Source organism: Oryctolagus cuniculus, chromosome 6 (assembly GCF_051225735.1).
Source record: "Oryctolagus cuniculus isolate XC-2025 breed Fujian yellow rabbit chromosome 6, ASM5122573v1, whole genome shotgun sequence".
In the NCBI taxonomy this organism is placed as follows: Eukaryota; Metazoa; Chordata; class Mammalia; order Lagomorpha; family Leporidae; genus Oryctolagus; species Oryctolagus cuniculus.
Window position 1 is genome coordinate 48,495,153 of NC_142872.1, and position 17,191 is coordinate 48,512,343.

General features: G+C 51.1%; 1 protein-coding gene across 4 annotated transcripts in view; it reads right to left on the reverse strand.

Moving 5' to 3' along the window:
- The window catches only part of CCNJL (cyclin J like), a 61,755-nt gene that overhangs the window by 28,726 nt on the left and 15,838 nt on the right, over positions 1 to 17,191 (reverse strand). Inside the window, exons 1-2 of one of the 4 annotated variants that reach the window (XM_089335026.1) lie at positions 5,317 to 6,098; positions 3,750 to 3,869 (exon numbers count right to left, since the gene is read on the reverse strand). The exons of the other annotated variants lie outside the window; for them this stretch is intronic. The gene's annotated coding sequence lies outside the window, so the exon portion shown is untranslated. Of the gene's footprint in view, positions 1 to 3,749; positions 3,870 to 5,316; positions 6,099 to 17,191 lie in introns of those variants that run through there. 4 annotated transcript variants of the gene reach the window in all.

Sequence of the window (17,191 nt, forward strand, 5' to 3'; positions counted from 1 at the left end):
ACAGCAAAAGGAAGACCTTTCTCTCTGTCTCTCTCTCTCACTGTCCACTCTGCCTGTCAAAAAACAAAAAACAAAAAACAAAAAACAAACAAACAAACAAAAAACAACAACAAACTGGAGCCCTTCCTTTCTTGGACGCCTCTCGCTTAGCCCGGGACGTTACTTAAGTAGCAATGGACAAGGACTCGAAGGAGACTGATCTGTTCACTCGCTCACTCAGGAGATTCATTAATTCATCTACACTCTCGCCACTACTCGAGGCACGAGGGACGGAGCTGAGGATAAGGCAGACACAGACCTCAGTGTGAGACTTAAAACTATGAAATCTGTAGAGGAAGACAGGAATAAATCTTTATGGTCTTAGATTAGGCTGTGGTTCCTTAGAAATGGCACCAAAAGCTGAAGCAACCAAAGAAGACACCACGTAAATGAAATTTGCACAATTAAAAGCCTTGATGCTTCAGAAGATAGAGGTGAAAAGAAAGCCCCCAGAAAGGGAAGAAGTATTTGCAAAGCAGATGTTGGTAAGACACTGTAACAGAACACATAAATAATACTTAAAATTCAACAGTGAAAAGACAAACATCCACACTGAAAAATGGGTAAGGGTGTGAAAAATGGCTTGGGAAGGATGCTCAACATCATCAGGGAAATGCAGATCAAAACCAAGGTGATGTTACCTCACACCCATTAGTATGGCCGTCATTTAAAAAAATTAGTAAATAGGCCGGCGCCTCGGCTCAATAGGCAAATCCTCCGCCTTGTGGCGCCGGCACACCGGGTTCTAGTCCCGGTGGGGGCGCCGGATTCTGTCCCGGTTGCCCCTCTTCCAGGCCAGCTCTCTGCTGTGGCCTAGGAGTGCAGTGGAGGATGGTCCAAGTGCTTGGGCCCTGCACCCCATGGGAGACCAGGAGAAGCACCTGGCTCCTGCCTTCAGATCAGCACAGTGCGCCGGCCGCAGCACACCCGCCGTGGCAGCCATTGGAGGGTGAACCAACGGCAAAGGAAGACCTTTCTCTCTGTCTCTCTCACTGTCCACTCTTCCTATCAAAAAAAAAAAAAAAAAAAAAGTAAATAAGAGCTGGTGTTTGGTGCAACCGTTAAGCCACTGTTTGGGACAATGGCTTCTCATAAGGGAGTCCTTAGGTTCAAGTAAGGGCTCTACTTCCAATTCCAGCTTCCTGCTAATATGCTTCCTGGAAGACAGCAGTTGAGGGCTCAAGGAGGTAGGTACCGGCCAAACATATGGGAGACCTGGACTGAGTTCTGGGCTCCGGCTTCAGCCTGGCCCAGGCCCAGATGTTGTAGGCATTTAGGGGAGTGAATCTTTCTCTCTGTGTGTTTCAAATTAAGATAAATAAATAAATACAGTCAATCAACCACTCAATGGCATAGAAACAAGCATTGGTGAGGACGCAGACAAATTAGAACTCTCACATACCACTGGTAGGAAACTAAAATGGTGCAGCCACCGTGGGAGACAGCTCAGCAGTTCCTCAGAATGAGGTTACCACGTGAGCCAGTAATTCCAACCCTCAGTATAGAAAGGAAAACATGGGGCTGCACAAACTTGCGCATGAATATTCACAGCAGCAGGACTCATAATGGCCCCAGGAGAAAACAAATCAGATGTCAGCTGGCTGATGAATGCATAAACAAACGCAGTACAAACAACATCCAATGCAGTATCAGACACACTGCATAAGGAAATGCCCTGAACACACTATGCTAAAAGGCCCTGCGTTATACAATTCCATTTATATGAAATATCCAGAAAAGGCAAATGGATACAAGTAGAAGGTCCATTTGTGCAGGCTGGGAGTGAGGGGCAGGAGTGACTACAGTGTAATTGCTAATGGGTTTAGGATTTCTTGTGCTTTACATGTTTGTTTATTTCTTTGAAAGGCCAATAGAGAAGAGAGAGTATCTTCCACCCACTGGTTCACTTCTAAAATGCCCACCCACAATGGCTCAGGCTGGGCCAGGCTGTAGCCAGGAACCCATAACTCCATCCAGGTATCTTATATGGGAGGCAGGGACCCAAGTACCTGAGCCAGCACCACTGCCTCCCTGGATCCACATCAGCAGGAAGCTGGATCGGACACAGAGGCGGAACTCAAGTCCAGGCACTCTGAGCTGGGACCCAGGCATCCCAGGCAGCAGCTCAGCCTGGTGAGCCACAATGCCCACCTCTGGGGTTTCTTTCTGCAGGGACAAAACTGTTCTGAAATCAGATAGTGGTGATGGTGTACGACTCTTTTTGAATACACTAACAGGCGAACAGCATGCTTTTTTTTTATGCTTTATTTTTAAACTTCTATTTAATAAACATAAATTTCCGAAGTACAACTTTTAGATTATAGTGGCTGGGCCAATCTGAAGCCAGGAGCCAGGAGCTTCCTCCACATCTCCCACGTGGGTGCAGGGGCCCCGAAGACTTGGGCCATCCTCTGCTGCTTTCCCAGGCGCATTAGCAGGGAGCTGGATTTGAAGTGGAGCAGCTGGGACTCAAACTGGTGCCCATATGGGATGCTGGCATGATAAGTGGCGGCCCCTGGTTCTGCTTGTACTCATCATAGTTTCCCCAGTATCCGAGTGAGACTAGGTACCCCACCAGAGGCTGAATACTGCTGAAGGAATGTAGGGAGGGAGGCAGAGATGAAGGAGCCAGAAAGCAATGGATTGCAGCAGTGGGTACAGAGGCCCTGGGCCTACAGACGGAAGATGTGACCAGCCTACAGGGCAGAAGGCCTGCGGTGACTCTGGAGAGGAGAAACAGGGCCAACCAAGCACTGAAAAGGCATCTAGGAAGGCACCGGCTGAAGATGCAGGCAGGCAGGACAGGGTGTTCAGCAGAGCAGCACCTGCACAGCCACACAGGAGTCCCATTGAGAGCGGACGCAACAGCCAGACAGGTAGGGTGTGCCTAGCAGGCTGGGGAAGTGGGCAGGGTCCCAGCCAGTAGCCCCTGCTCTGAGAGCAGTGGTGAGCCACCAAAGGATTTAGAGCAAGCGGGGCATCGACCTGGCCAGGGCAGCCTGCTCCTCCTGCGCTACGGCCAGGCACCAATAGCTCCCCCAACAGTGCTCTCACCCTCCACAAGATCCTACAAGCCTGCAGGCTCCTTGGGTATTTCCCCTAAGCACAGGGCTCTATGTTCAGGCTCCTGAGAAGCAACCATAGCCATGAGTCCTTGGTGTCTGGTAGGCTGCAGCTGCCGGAAATGAGCCTTTGCCAAGTGACCCTTGGCAGGGCCCTGCCGCCCTCATCACTGCAGTTCAAAGCCTTGAAACACAAGTCAGATATGCAACGTCCTGACTCCCCTCCCCACCCAACCCAGCCAGCTCATTGCCTTCTAGATTGTCCCTTGGGCCAAGTGGGAGAGGAGCGCTCAAAGCAACACAGTATCTACATATCCTCTGTACACGTGCCTGGGAGACGGGGCCTCCGCCTTGAGCAGATTCTCAAAGGAAGCCACTGGTCCCCGGAATGGGCAGCGACAGATGCCTCCAAGGAGCCAGCAGGCAAGGCTTCCTGCAAGGTCGGTCTCAGGGAAGGCAGCACTGTGAACCAGCAAGACCTGTAAACTCTAGAAAGCATGAGGTCCCTGGGATGCTTCTGATCCTGATTTCTGCTCCTCTCTAAAATACTGATTAAATGTCATTTCCCAGGAGAGGCCTTCCCTGTCCTCCCCAGCAACCCAAACCAGTTTCCCCTTTCTCTTTCTTCCACGACCCTGATTTACTTACTCAGGTGTCTCTTCCTACCAAACTCCAGGCTCCAGAGAGCCAGGGCCAGGGGTCTGAAGCACACCACTTGCCCCGAGCCAGGTAGGGAGGCTGCCTGAGAGGCAGGTGTTGAACGGTTACCTGTTGAGTGAAAATGAATGACCAAAGGGAGGCACCTCCCTATACCAAACCCACCGCCACCCTCCCTGTAATATGCAGGAGCAACTTGACCATGAAGCTGGTCAGCTGGGGTTGGAACCTCAGGTCCAGGATTTATTGACCTCAGGCATGGGAACTGTGACCTTCAGCATCGGACGAGGGGGTGGAAAAGCCCACTGCTGCAAACACAAAGGATTCGGCCCTCAGAGCAGGCAGCTGTGGGCCTTCTCCCAAGCTGGGTCATCACTTTTCAGATAAGCGGAGTTTATCTGAGGCCTTGAGCCTTGTCAAAGGCTCTTCAGGCTCTCAAAGGGACCTGCTGCTTTGTGCAACCGGGTGTGTGGACAGGTGGGGCCAGGTGGGGCCGAGGCGGCTCTGCTGGAAGTTCACCTGTGTGGCTCAGACAGGCCCCACAAACAGAGGGAACTGGTCTCCCTGGACCTCAGCTTCAGAAAAGGGCGTTTTTTTGGCATACAAGCAACAATGCAGGGCTCCGGGGTGCCTGTTCTGCTGGGTGTGAGAGTACAGCTGATGACCTGGCTAACCCAGTTAGTGGGGAAATGGCGTTCATTACAAGGGTTTACACGAAGGATCTGCATTCCTCCCCAAGCACTCTTGACCTAAGGCTGCTCCGAGGCCGCCCGGCAGACCGAGTGCAGGAAGCCAGCCCCTCTGCCTGGTGGCCTGAATTCCAGAAACAAAAGAGCAGCCTGCCTGGGGCAGGCGGCGGCTTGTAAAGCTCTCTCCAGATCAGGCAGGCGTTTGGCAGGCACTCAGCAATCAGGGTGAAGTGGGGGGTGGGGGGCAGGAATTCAGCCAGGCAGGGTGACCTTCCTCTCAGCAGCAGGCCCACCCAGGGCAGCATTGGTGTGGCCGGCTAGGGGAGGGTGGGCGTTAGAGGGCAGCTCTGCCTCCCCGCCCCAGCTGCTGGCCCTGTGTCACCTGAGCCATGTAGGAGAGCCCAGCTCCTGCAGGGGCACAGAGACAGACACAGGGCAGGTGGCCGTGATAGAGTTCAGGGAAAGCAAGGTACCTGACATTTTAAAAAATCCTGCTTTCCTTATCGCGGCAATTCACTTTTTAAAGTAATCACGATGGGCTTGTAAAACCTGGGAGATACACACCAGAGTGATAGCAGTGGTGATGGAGGCTGGTGCTGAGACCCTGGGTGGTTTTTCACTTTCAGCCCTCTCAAAACTGCTTGAAATTTTTTTTTAAATATTTATTTATTTATTTAAAAGATGGATAACAGAGAAGGGGCTGGGAGTAGGGAGAGGAGAAAGAGAGGGAGGCAGGAGAGAGAAGTCTTCCATTTGCTAATTTGGTACCCATATGTCCACAACAGAACAGAACAGCCAGGGTTAGGCCGGGAGGAACCCAAGAGCCAGGAACTCCAGCTGCGTCTCCTACACGCGTGGCAAGGACTCACGTGTTTGAGCCAACATCTGCTGCCAATCAAGGTAAGCACTGGCAGGAAGCTGCATGGGAAGCGGAGGAGTCAGGACCGGCAGCAGGCTCTCCAACGAGGAATGCAGGAGTCCCAAGCAGAGCCTTCACCCACTGTGCCACAACATCCACTCCAACACCATGTTTATTTAAAAAAAAAATCCAAAACATTTCCACTCTATTATTTCAATTACCGTTTTTGGTTAGCAAAAAGAAAAAAAAAGAGAAAAATTAAATACCTACTATATTAAGGCCCAGCTCACAATGTATGTCCACAGATTTTCTGGCAACTTCCCAATATCCCTTTAACACAATGTGCTTGATAACAACACCCCCAGTGCCCAGGTCTGCCTCACTATCCCTCCTACAGGTAAAGCACGTGCCAAGGTCTTCCCTAGAAGGGTTTTTTCCTTTTTCTATATACTAATTATAAACTACATGTTCCCATGTGAATTTTAAAAAGTGGAAAACAATAACAAATTCTCAATTGTAATTCTATATTCAGAGTGAAAGACTAAGTTTTGCGTGGGTTCTTCAGACATTTCTTCGTACAAATTTTCTTTCCAAAAATAAAAAAGGGGTGGCACTGTGGCGTAGCTGGCATCCCATATGGGAGCTGCCTCGTGTCCCGGCTGCTCCACTTCGATCCAGCTCCCTGCGAATGGCCTGGGGAAAGCAGGAAACCTGGCCCCAGCACTGGCTGTGACCACTGGAGAGTGGCTAGTGGGCGAATGATCTCTCTTGGCTTCTCCTTCTCTCTCACTGTAACTCTTTCCTTCCTTCCTTCCTTCCTCCCTCCCTCCCTCTCTCCATTCCTTCCTTCCTTCTTTTTTTTTTTTTTTTTTTAAAGATTTATTTATTTATTTGAAAGCCACAGTTAGAGAGAGGCAGAGGCAGAAGCAGATAGAGAAAGAGAGAGAGGTCTTCCATTCTCTGGTTTACTTGCCAAGTGGCCACAACAGCCAGAGCTAAGCCGATCCGAAGCCAAGACCAGAAGCTTCTTCTGGGTCACCCACAGGTGCAGGGGCCCAAGGACTTGGGCCATCTTCTACTGCTTTCCCAGGCCATAGCAGAGAGCTGGATAGGAAGTGAAGCAGCCAGGCCTCCAACCGGCACCCATATGGGATGCTGGAGCTACAGGTGGCGGCTTTACCAGCTCTGCCACAGCAGTGCCGCCCCTCTCTAACTCTGTCAAGTAAATTTTTTAAAAATGAAAAACTCCATCCTGGTCCCCAACGTGGGTGCAGGGGCCCAAGCACCTGAGCCATCTTCCCTGCTTCTCCAGGCACATGAGCAGGGAGCTAGATGTGAAGTGGAGCGGCCGGGACTCGAACCGACACCCATATGGTCTAACCTGCCGTGCTACAACACCGGCCCCTACATCACAACCTACAACTGCTTCCTGCCCATCTTCCCAGCACACAGTGCACGGCAGTCTTCCAGAGGCTTGCTGGGGTCCTCAGAGAAAGGCTGCACCATACCTCACCCATCTCTGCTCCTCAGAGCCCTCTCCCAGCCCCCTCCTACCCTCCGGCATCAGGGCTTCCTGACACCACCACACCCAGGATGGGGTCTCCGTGAGGACGGGGGCTGCTTCTGCTCTTGGCTGTACCCGGTGCACCAGGCACACTGTGAGAGCTCATGAATGCATGCTGAATGCCATGAATGGATATATAAGCAAGCAAATGCAATACTCCTGGGGCATCTCTCATGCCTCCTTTGCCCTGGAGGCCCCCTTATCTACCCCAGCAAGGGAACCCCGCTGTGAGGCCTGTCAGCGCCTCCTCCTTGCTGAGCAAGAGCTTATCTAACAGGGAGAGTGCTGGAGAAGGCCAACGCCAAGGCCACCAGCTGAGCTAGCTGTACAGACAGGGGCTGTCTGGGTGGGTCTCGGGGCCGCCCCCTCCCCCGCGGTGGCAAACACTTTCCGTTCCTGTGCAGGACTGAGAAGTACTGCGCCAGCCGCCCCGAGAGCACTTACACCTAACCCTGAGCCCGCAGCCAGCAATGCTGCACCGACCACCCTGAGGGCCCCCTGCCTATGGAGAGAAAATTAGGCAAGTGCTCTCCACACACAGGCTTCCACAGCATGGTGAGGCTAACCCAGAGGTCTCTGAAGGTCACACACTATGCACGTTTAGCCACTCACCTCTGCTTTCTCATACTGGGGAAGGAAGGGGAGCCTTCATTTTAACCCTGGGTGCCCTGCACTGCAGTATTTTCTGCCAACTGTCTTGCAGTTTTGCTTCTCGTTATTAACCCCTTCTTCCTTCAGACTGCGGTTTAAAAGTCACTTCTTTAATGAGAGTTTCCTGCTCAGGCTACCGTCAGTCCCTAAGCTCCTACCAAGGCAGGCACTGGGCTGGCCTAGTCCAGCCATGTGACCCCCAATACCTGATACAACAGAGATGTTCAGTATTATCAAAATCTTCATATTTCAAGAATAGAAAATATGTGAACAGGTGAGAAAAAAAGTTGCTTGCTGCTGATCTCACACTGCATAAAATGATTTATCCCAAGGAGCAATTTCAAAGACACGTGAAGAATGGGGGGAGAGGTGTCCCAGAAACTGAACAAGCTGAATCTCAGGGGACAGAGACAGCTCTGTCCTTGCCTTAGGTGGCAGGTGCCTCAGTCCAACCAGCAGCAATAGAGGGTTACAAGGAAGAAGGAAGAAGCAGGTTAGTGTTTATGGAGGATGAGGCGCTTCAAGAAGCATTGTAAGCATGCATAGTAGGCATTTCAAAGCCCGGGTTTCCCAATATCTGTTCCGTGGGACACCAGTCCCAAGATATTCTCCCTGAAGAAAGGGATTCTGTGGGTCACAGTTTGTGAAACCCTGCATGCCTCATTGCTCTTCCTAAAATAAATCATGTAGTGGCCCCATAGAGGCCTTCATGCATTTGTTCAGCAGAAAACTTAGTAACTTTGGGGAAATTTCATATTAATTTTTTTTTATTTTTTAAAATTTGTGTTTTGAAATTTATTTGATAGAGATCGACAGAGAGATCTTTCCATTCACTGGTTCACTCCCAAATGCCCACAACAGCCTGGGCTGGACCAGGCTGAAGCCAGGAGCCCAGAACTCAACCCACGTCCTTCACAAGGATGGTGCAGACCCAAGCACTTGAGCCATCACCTGCTGTCCCCGGGGTGAGCATTATCAAGAAGGTGGAATTGGAAACAGCCCAAACTCAAAACTCCCATAGGGGATGCAGGCCTTCCAAGTGTGGTCTGAACCACTGTGCCAAATCCCCACCCAGCTTAAATCTATTTATCCATAGAACACCACCCTCCCCTTTTACTGCAGGGTGGGACAGAGAGACAATATCCCAGCAAGCCTGCTCTGAGAAATGGTGCTTTTGGGTACTGGCTGCTGGGCACAAATGTGCTACAGGAAATTCAACTCCAACGCATCTGGAAGGCGAGAGTCTGGCAAAAATCCCTGGCACGGTGCCTAACAATTTGATGATCCTAAGCCCAGGGATTTACTGAAAAGCTTGCTGATATTAAGAAGCACGGCTTCCACTTGCACAGCTGCCCTGGTAAGAATCTGTGCACAGCCATCCATTAGAGGCCCACGAGCGGCTGCAGACGCCAACTCACAGAGGCCCCAGGCAGCCAAGTACAGGGTGCCCTGCCTTGGGAGGTCCAGGGTTTGGGGGGGAGATCATACCCTCAGGCCTCTGCCTCCTCTCCTATGCAGAATGTAGATTTTTTATATTACATTTATAATTTTAGCAGCTCCCAATCCTCCATCAACATTGATTTATTCCCTCCTTAGAAATTCTGCTACTGCCCAGGAAACTGAAGTACATGGTACTCTAGGCATGGAGGGACAGAGACCTCTCTTTGCACTGAAATTGAGCAGGAGGTTCAGACCTCCTGCCAGGTCTGCTAGAGTACATGGGATTGCTCACTATGAGGAACTGTTCATACAGCCTTATCAGATACATAAATACATCTATATCAATTCCTATACATACAGATATACACTTAAGAATGAAATGTAAAGGAATACAATATCCACGCGTGTGTATGTATGTGTATATAAATACACACACACACACACACACATGACGGGTCTTCAAAAAGTCCAGGGGAGGGCCTGCATTGTGGCACACGGTTAAGCTGCCACTGGAACAATGGCATCCCATCGGAGTGCAAGTTTGAGTACCAGCTGTTCCACTTCCATTCCAGCACCCTGCTAATGCATCTGGGAGGCAGCAGATGATGGCCCACGATCTTCGGCCCCTGCACACCCATGGGGGAGACCTAGATGGAGTTCTTGGCTTCTAGCTTCGGCCTGGCCCAGACCTGGCTGTTGCAGCTATTTGGGGATTGAACCAGCAGATGGAAGATTTCTCCGAGCCTGCCTCTCTCTCTCTCTCTCTCTCTCTCTATGTCTGCCTTTCAAATAAATAAATAATTCTTTTTAAAAAGTTCAGGAAAACACATATTATGAAAACAACTACACACAGATTTCAAATGTTTACACCAAAACAAACTGATCTTTTGATTCCATTTTTCTATGAAGCTTCTGAAGTACTCAAGTGTGTACATACACACACACGCCTCTCTTTTCCCTCTCTCTGTACAGTCTCCCCCTTAACACTGTACCTCAGTGTAGGCTCTGCACACATTCACTCCACGCAACACCTGCTCCAGGGGCAGGCCCAGGCAGCAGTGCCAGCGCCAGCATCAGTGCCCAGGAAACTGAGGCAAAGCCACATTGCACGCTGCAGGTGAACAGCAAACTCCAGACTCGGACAGGAGAGGCGGTGGCGCGGGACTGGGGTGCAACACCATTTGGAGTGTGACATCCCCTTCCCAAGGAGCACACGGTGCAGAGCACGGCTGAGCTGCTCTCAAACACCAGCCAGCCACCAAGAGCCACCATGGGGGGCATCCTCGGGGCTGCCCCCACGCTTGCCCTCGCCCTTGCCGCTGGGAGAAGGCCCAGGCGGGGGGGGGCCGTGTCTGCTGGGAACACAGAGCAGCAAGATGTGAAGCAACTCTCTCGGTGTGTAACCAAGGTGACCAACAGGAAAGGGAGACTTGCACATGTATGGGGAACACAAAGGGGGAGGGGCGCCGCTTCTGCAGAGGGCTGGCAGGCTCAGCCTCCTTCCCTTCTCTGCCCGGTTGCCTCATCAAGACAAACAGGCGTTTTCGGTAATGCCTCTACTCCTCGAGAACATGACTGCAACGTGTGCTGCCGCAGGTGGGCGCAGGGAGTGGGCACGGCTGCGCAAGATGCCAGCAAGGCCACCAACATCTCCTCCTGCCGGAGCGCCGCCTGTACTCCCGACACGTGATAGGCCAACTCCACACACCCCCTCACTGCCAGGAGCCAGGGCCTCCACCCCATCACACAGAGCTGCCCACCTCTCTGCAGTCTGTGACCCACACCATGCCCTACTCCCTCCTAACCGCCACAAACAACATTCAGGGCCTTTCTAGAAAATGTACCGCCTGGGGGCAGCACTGTGGTGGAGCAGGTAAAGCTGCCACTTGCAGTGCTGGCATCCTATATGGACGCCGGTTCGAGTCCTGGCTGCTCCACTTTCAATCCAGCTCTCTGCTGTGGCCTGGGAAAGCAGCAGAAGACGGCCCAAGTGCTCGGGTCCCTGCACCTGCATGGGAGACCCGGAAGAAGCTCCTGGATCCTGACCAGATCGGCGCAGCTCCTGGCTTTAGATTGGCACAGCTCTAGCCATTGCAGCCATTTGAGGAGTGAACCAGTAGATGGAAGACTCTCAAGACTTTCTCTCTCTCTGCCTCTACTTCTCAGTGTAACTCTTTCAAATACATAAATAGTAAAATCTTAAAAAAAAAAAGAAAAAGAAAGAAAATGTATCGCCTCCTCCATGCAAACTCTTCTCTGCAGCCAGAAGCACATCCCTCCCGCCTTGTAACTGGGGATGCTTCTTAGTCTCCCATGCCCTCCATTACGTAGAGCAGGGCCCTGTGGTGGCTCTGTCCCTGCCGGCTCTAAGTTGCTCCAACCTCAGCACCACCATAGGTCACTCTTAGGCAGTGACCTCCGAATCTCTTCTCTCTCCACTTCCAGATTGCTCCGTATGGATTCTCCCAGGCACCCAACCCTAACCACACGAAGGTGGGTCTGTAGGGTAACTGCACCCCCGCCAGCCCCGACTGGGACCCTCCTCCTGTCCATCTCCTAGGGACCTGCTTAAGAATGGAGGTTCTCTCTTGGAACTGGGTTGAATCATATCCCCTAAAGTCCACTGCCAGATTCCTGTCTACCCAGAGCCTCAGAAGATGGCCTTATTTGGAAATAGGGTCTGTACAGATGCAATCAAATTGAAATAAGACCATGCTGGATTAGGATGGGCCCCAACCTCAGGACCTTCCAAGAAGAGGAATCAGAGACGGCAACACACAGAGGGATGCAGAGACTGGACCACCACAGAGCGCCAGCCACCACCAGAAGCCGGGAGAGGCTGTGGGCTCCCATGGAAGGAGCGCAGTCCTGTCACCAGACACCTTGAGTCCAAATATCTAGCTTCCAGAACTGCGAGAGAATAATTCTTTTTAAAGATTTATTGACTTGTTTTTTTAAAGATTTTTTTTATTTATTTGAAAGTCAGAGATATACAGAGAGAGAAGGAGAGGCAGAGAGAGAGAGAGAGAGAGAGAGAGGTCTTCCACCCACTGGTTCACTCCCCAGTTGGCCACAATGGCCAGAGCTGAGCCGATCCAAAGCCAGTAGCCTTCTCCCGGTCTCCCACGCAAGTGCAGGGGCCCAAGGACCTGGGCCAACTTCTACTGCTTTCCCAGGCCATAGCAGAGAGCTGGATTGAAAGTGGAACAGCTGTGACTGGAACCAGCACCCATATGGGATGCCGGCACTGCAGGCAGCGGCTTTACCTGCTATGCCACAGCACCAGCCCCTATTGACTTATTTGAAAGGCAGAGTGACAGAGAGGGAGAGACAGAGATCTTCTACCTGTTGCTTCATTATCCAAATGACAGCACTGGCACAGGCTGGGCCTGATTGAAGCTGGGAGCCAGGAACTCCATCCAGGTCTCCTAAATGGGCGGCAGGGGCTCAAGCACTTGGGCCATCTTCCATTGTTTTTCCCAGGCCATTAGCAGGGAGCTGGACTGAAAGTGGAGCAACCAGGACTCACATGGGATGCCAGCATCACTGGTGGCAGCTTAACCTGCTGAGCCACAATGCTGGCCCATTTTTGATGTTTTGAGTCCCCAGAGACAGTCAATGCACCCCGTTCCCACTTTGCAACTCCAAATCAGAATTCCTGGAAAGCAGCTGGGCACGTACACCTGCTTTGTTACAGATGCTTCATCTGAGCCTGACGATGCCCAAGTGTCAGCTCCAGGCGGGCAAAGGACATTTTGTTCTGCACTTACACATGGCCAGCAGGGCCTGGCACCCAATGCGAGGCCAGAAAATGGCAAAGAAAGAAAAGGACAAGTGGGCACTGATCCTCAAGAACTCCAAGTGCTTCCGTCAGCACATTCATGCTTTGTTCTTTTCGAAGCAACTGATAATCAAATGAGAAAACGTGCACAAGGCTGAGTCTGACACATGGTAGGCGCCCGACAAACAGCTCCCTTCACTTAGCGGACTGCGAGTGTCCTTCAAGATTACATGAAACTATCAGCTTCCAGAGGGCCCCGCCCTGGGAACAGTGTTCCCGGAGAGAAAGACTGACCTTGACCATGCACAGGTCTGTGAGGTTACTCTGTTTCAACAAGGAAGACACTTGGGCTGTTTCACTGCTTTTGGTAACTGGTCCTCTGCTCAGCACTGTCCAAAACCTTTCCAGTCTCCACACTTCCTACCTGGGCTTGCTACAGCATCTCAGCAAACAGGGTCCATTCCCAGGGAGCTGGCACCTCCCCCTACATCCTTCTTGTATCTCCCACAGGCTTTCAGGATAAGGTATAAACATCTAGGGAGACCGGCAGCCCCAAAGTCACTGCTCCTAGACTACCTCCTGTGCCTCCAACTCACTTGACCAGCCCTCATGGGCCCAGATGAGTGCCTATCACTCTGCCTGAGCTTGGTATGTGAACCTCCTCCCTAGCCTGTTCTTTCTAGTGAGCTTCTACCCACCCCTCTGAATCTCATCAAACAATACCTCCTCTTTGAAGCTTTCTAAGAGTTCTCTAGGCGATGGGATCTCAATGTACAGTCATGACCAGCTTTATGCAGACTGCCCATTAGCTGTGGGGTCTTGAGAAAGTTATTTGACTCTCTAAACCTAATATGACTCATCTGTAAGGTGGGGACACTTAAAGGACCTACTCGAGGGGTTGCCTGAACCCAGAACTCAAGCTCTGAGCACCCAGTAACCACTCACCACAGGGATCTTCTGCCAAGCTCTCTGTATGCAGTAAGCACCAATTACAAGTGGACTATCATTGCTGGATATTTTTTTTTTTAGATTTATTTTATTTGAAAGACAGTTATAGAGAAAGAAGAGAGAAAGGGACAGACAGCAAGGTCTTCTACCCACTGGTTCACTTCCAGGCCTGGGCCAGACTGAAGCCAGGAGCATCATCCAGGTCTCCCTTGTGGGTGCAAGGGCCCAAGCACTTGGATCATCTTCCCACTGCTTTCCCAGGCCATAGCAGAGAGTTGAATTGCAAGTGGAGCAGCCGGGAATCGAATCAGCCCAAATATGAAATGGTGGTGCTGCAGACAGTAGCTTTACCAGTTGTGCCACAGTGCCAGCCCCCACTGCTGAATCTCACGGCCATGAACACATGGCTGCGAGTGATTTTCTATGATTTGCAGGGTTTGATTCATAGTTTCTCCAGGTAGAGCCACTCATGGGTCTATAGGTTTAGCAGAGGGCTCACTAAATGACTGTGGATGAAAAGGCTACTTTGCGGGTACCAAGAACCCACACTAAGGCAAGGAGATGCTCTTAAAGAAACAAGCTGAAACCCCAACTCGCAGCCTCAAGGCCTGCAAAGCCCACCCACGCATGCCTGGCTCCCTGTTTCCTGACCACAGAGACCCTAATACCTGGGAAGATGCTCTTCAGCAGTTTGGCAAAAACTCCCCCAGACACCACTTCACAGCCAAGCTCAAATGTGACCGTGAGAACCAAACCCTTAAATTTTGAGGGAAAATAGGGGTATGTTTCAGTATAAATCAGTATAAATTTCAGCATCAGTCTATGGAAAGAGACTGTTAAGGCAAATGTGTTAAAATGTTCCTAAGCATTATCTACGATACTTGCACATTCTCTCAGTCTGAATTTATTTCCAAACTGAAAGTTAACACAAAAGGAGAGACTAAAAAGAGCAACAGGTCTCTAGGGGAACCCCTGCTTCCTGGGGTGTCCTGCCGCGGGAGGGGAAGTCTGTTACACCATCACTGACTCAAGGCTGCGGTGCAAGGCCTCTGCTTCGGGTGTCATCTGCTCTGTGCTCAGTCTCGGCACAGCAGATCGCAGGGTTTAAGGCTCTGCCTCTGCCACTGAATATGGCGTCTCTAGCCTAGTGCTCCAGCTCTTGGTGGCCATTTCTTTTGCAGCATGATGGAGTTACTACTAGCTGGGCTTCCCACCCGACAAGACTGCTTTGAGAGTGAAGCCCAGGAAGGCAACTCGCGAACTGTGGTGCATACAACGGCATCAGATGAGGCATCCATGATGAGGACATCCTGTTAGGGGAAGGGGCTCTTACCCAACGACGGCTCTGCTTAGAATTGGGGGGAGCGCAGTGCGAGCTCTCAGGTGCCTGCCATGTAGCGAGGAAGCCAGGTCCACATCAAACTATCACACACCCGAGTGCAGAACTACAAGCTAAAGGAATCGTTGAGGGGTTGGGGAACATACAGGGGGCCCAGAGCTGACCTTGTCTGGCAGTCAGAGATGGTTTCTCGGTGTTGTGTGAGCCCAAAGCCAGGGAACAAGTTGTTAAGGTGTACTAGGAGCCCACAAGGGTAGGGACGCGTACAAACCAATCGAGAACAGTGAACGCACGGGAAATGGAGCACGAGGAAGCAACAGCTCAGATGGAACACAAGACACTTATCAGGACAACCGAACTGCAACCTCTGAAAACCAACTGCGTGACACAAACGCGGGGCAGGAGACTGTTAGAGAATAAAAGACCTAAGAGACCTTTCTTTTAAAAACCTCTCTCTCTCTGCCTCTGTGTAACTTTGCCTTTCAAATAAATGAATAAATATTTACCAAAAAAAAAAAAAGCTAAGGGGCTGGGGCAGCAAGTCGAGCCCTGGCATGCCACGCCATATTCCCAGCTTGGACCCAGCTCCCTGCTAACAGAGCTGGGGGCAGGGGCAGCACACGCTGCAGCCTAACAGGGAGCAGAAGGACTTTTCCAGCGAGGTCGCCTCCACAGCCCTCACCCAGGCCTGCCAGGGGTCTCAGGCTGGGTCCCTGTTGCAGACAGGGCTCCGCAGTTCTCAGAAAGGAATTCCCTCCCTCTTGCTTTTCCATGCGCTAGTAGTTTTCTCATCTTGGTTCTGGTTCTTGTTCTTCTTCTTCTTTTTTTTAAAACATTTATTTATTTGTTTGTTTTTAAAGATTTTTTTATTTATTTGAAAGTCAGAGTTACAGAGAGAGAAGAGAGGCACAGAGAGAGAGAGAGAGAGAGAGAGAGGGGTCTTTCATCTGATGGTTCACTCCCCAGGTGGCCACAATGGCTGGAGCTGCGCAGATCTGAATCTAGGAGCCAGGAGTTTCTTCCGGGTCTCCGACGTGGGTGCAGGGACCCAAGGGCTTGGGCCATCTCCTACTGCTTTCCCAGGCCATAGCAGAGATTTGGATCGGAAGTGTAGCAGCCAGGTCTCGAACCGGCACCCATATAGGATGCCGGCGCTTCAGGCCAGGGCGTTAACCCACTGTACCACAGTGCCAGCCCCTATTTATTTATTTGAAAGTCAGAGTTACAGAGAGGCAGAGGCAGAGAGAAAGATATCTCCATCCACTGGCTCACTCCCCAGATGGCTGCAATGGATGGAGCTGGGCTGATCCGAAGCCAGGAGCCAGGAGCATCATCTGAGTCTCCCATGTGGGCGCAGGGACCCAAGCACCTGGGTCATCTGCTTTCCCAGGCCATTAGCAGAGCTGGATTGGAAATAGAGCACCTGGGACTTGAACTGGCACTCACATGGGATGCTTTGCTCACTATACCACTTCACCTGCTATGCCACAGTGCTGGCCCCTGGGTTCCTCTTAAACAGTGCCAAGGAGACACCACTTTTAATCTACCCAGATGGCAGTAACTTTATTTTAGGGATAATATTCAGGGTTAGCGAAGGTGCTGTGAAGCAAATTCTACACCTCTGGTGGAAGTATAAACCTTTTGGGAATTAACTGGTGATATGCAAGATTTTTTTTTAATAATGACTTGTGCAAAAGTGGACATTTTTTTCTTTTTATTTGAGAGGCAGAGAGAGAGAGAGACAAAGACTGGCAGAGAGAGATCTTCTGTCTGCTGTTTCACATCCCCCCTCAAACCCCAAATGCCTACAAAAGCTGGGGCTTGGCCAGACCAAGGCCAGGAACCTAGAATGCAATCTGGGTCTCCCATGAGGGTGGGTGGCACAGACCCAATTACAGCCAAAACCTGCTGCATCCCAGGGTGCACATTAATAAGACGCTAGAATTGAAAGTGAAGCTGGGGTTTAAAACAAGGCATTCTGCAGGGGAGGTGGCATCCCAACTGCTGTCTTAACCGCTGTGCCAAACACCCACCCCTATGCAAGGGTCTTACAAGTATATCCTGTGACCAGCCATACCACTTCAGGAATTTATTCCCATGAGCACACACAAATACAAGGCAAGGATGAACACCACAGAGCTATGTCAGATTGAACAGTACAC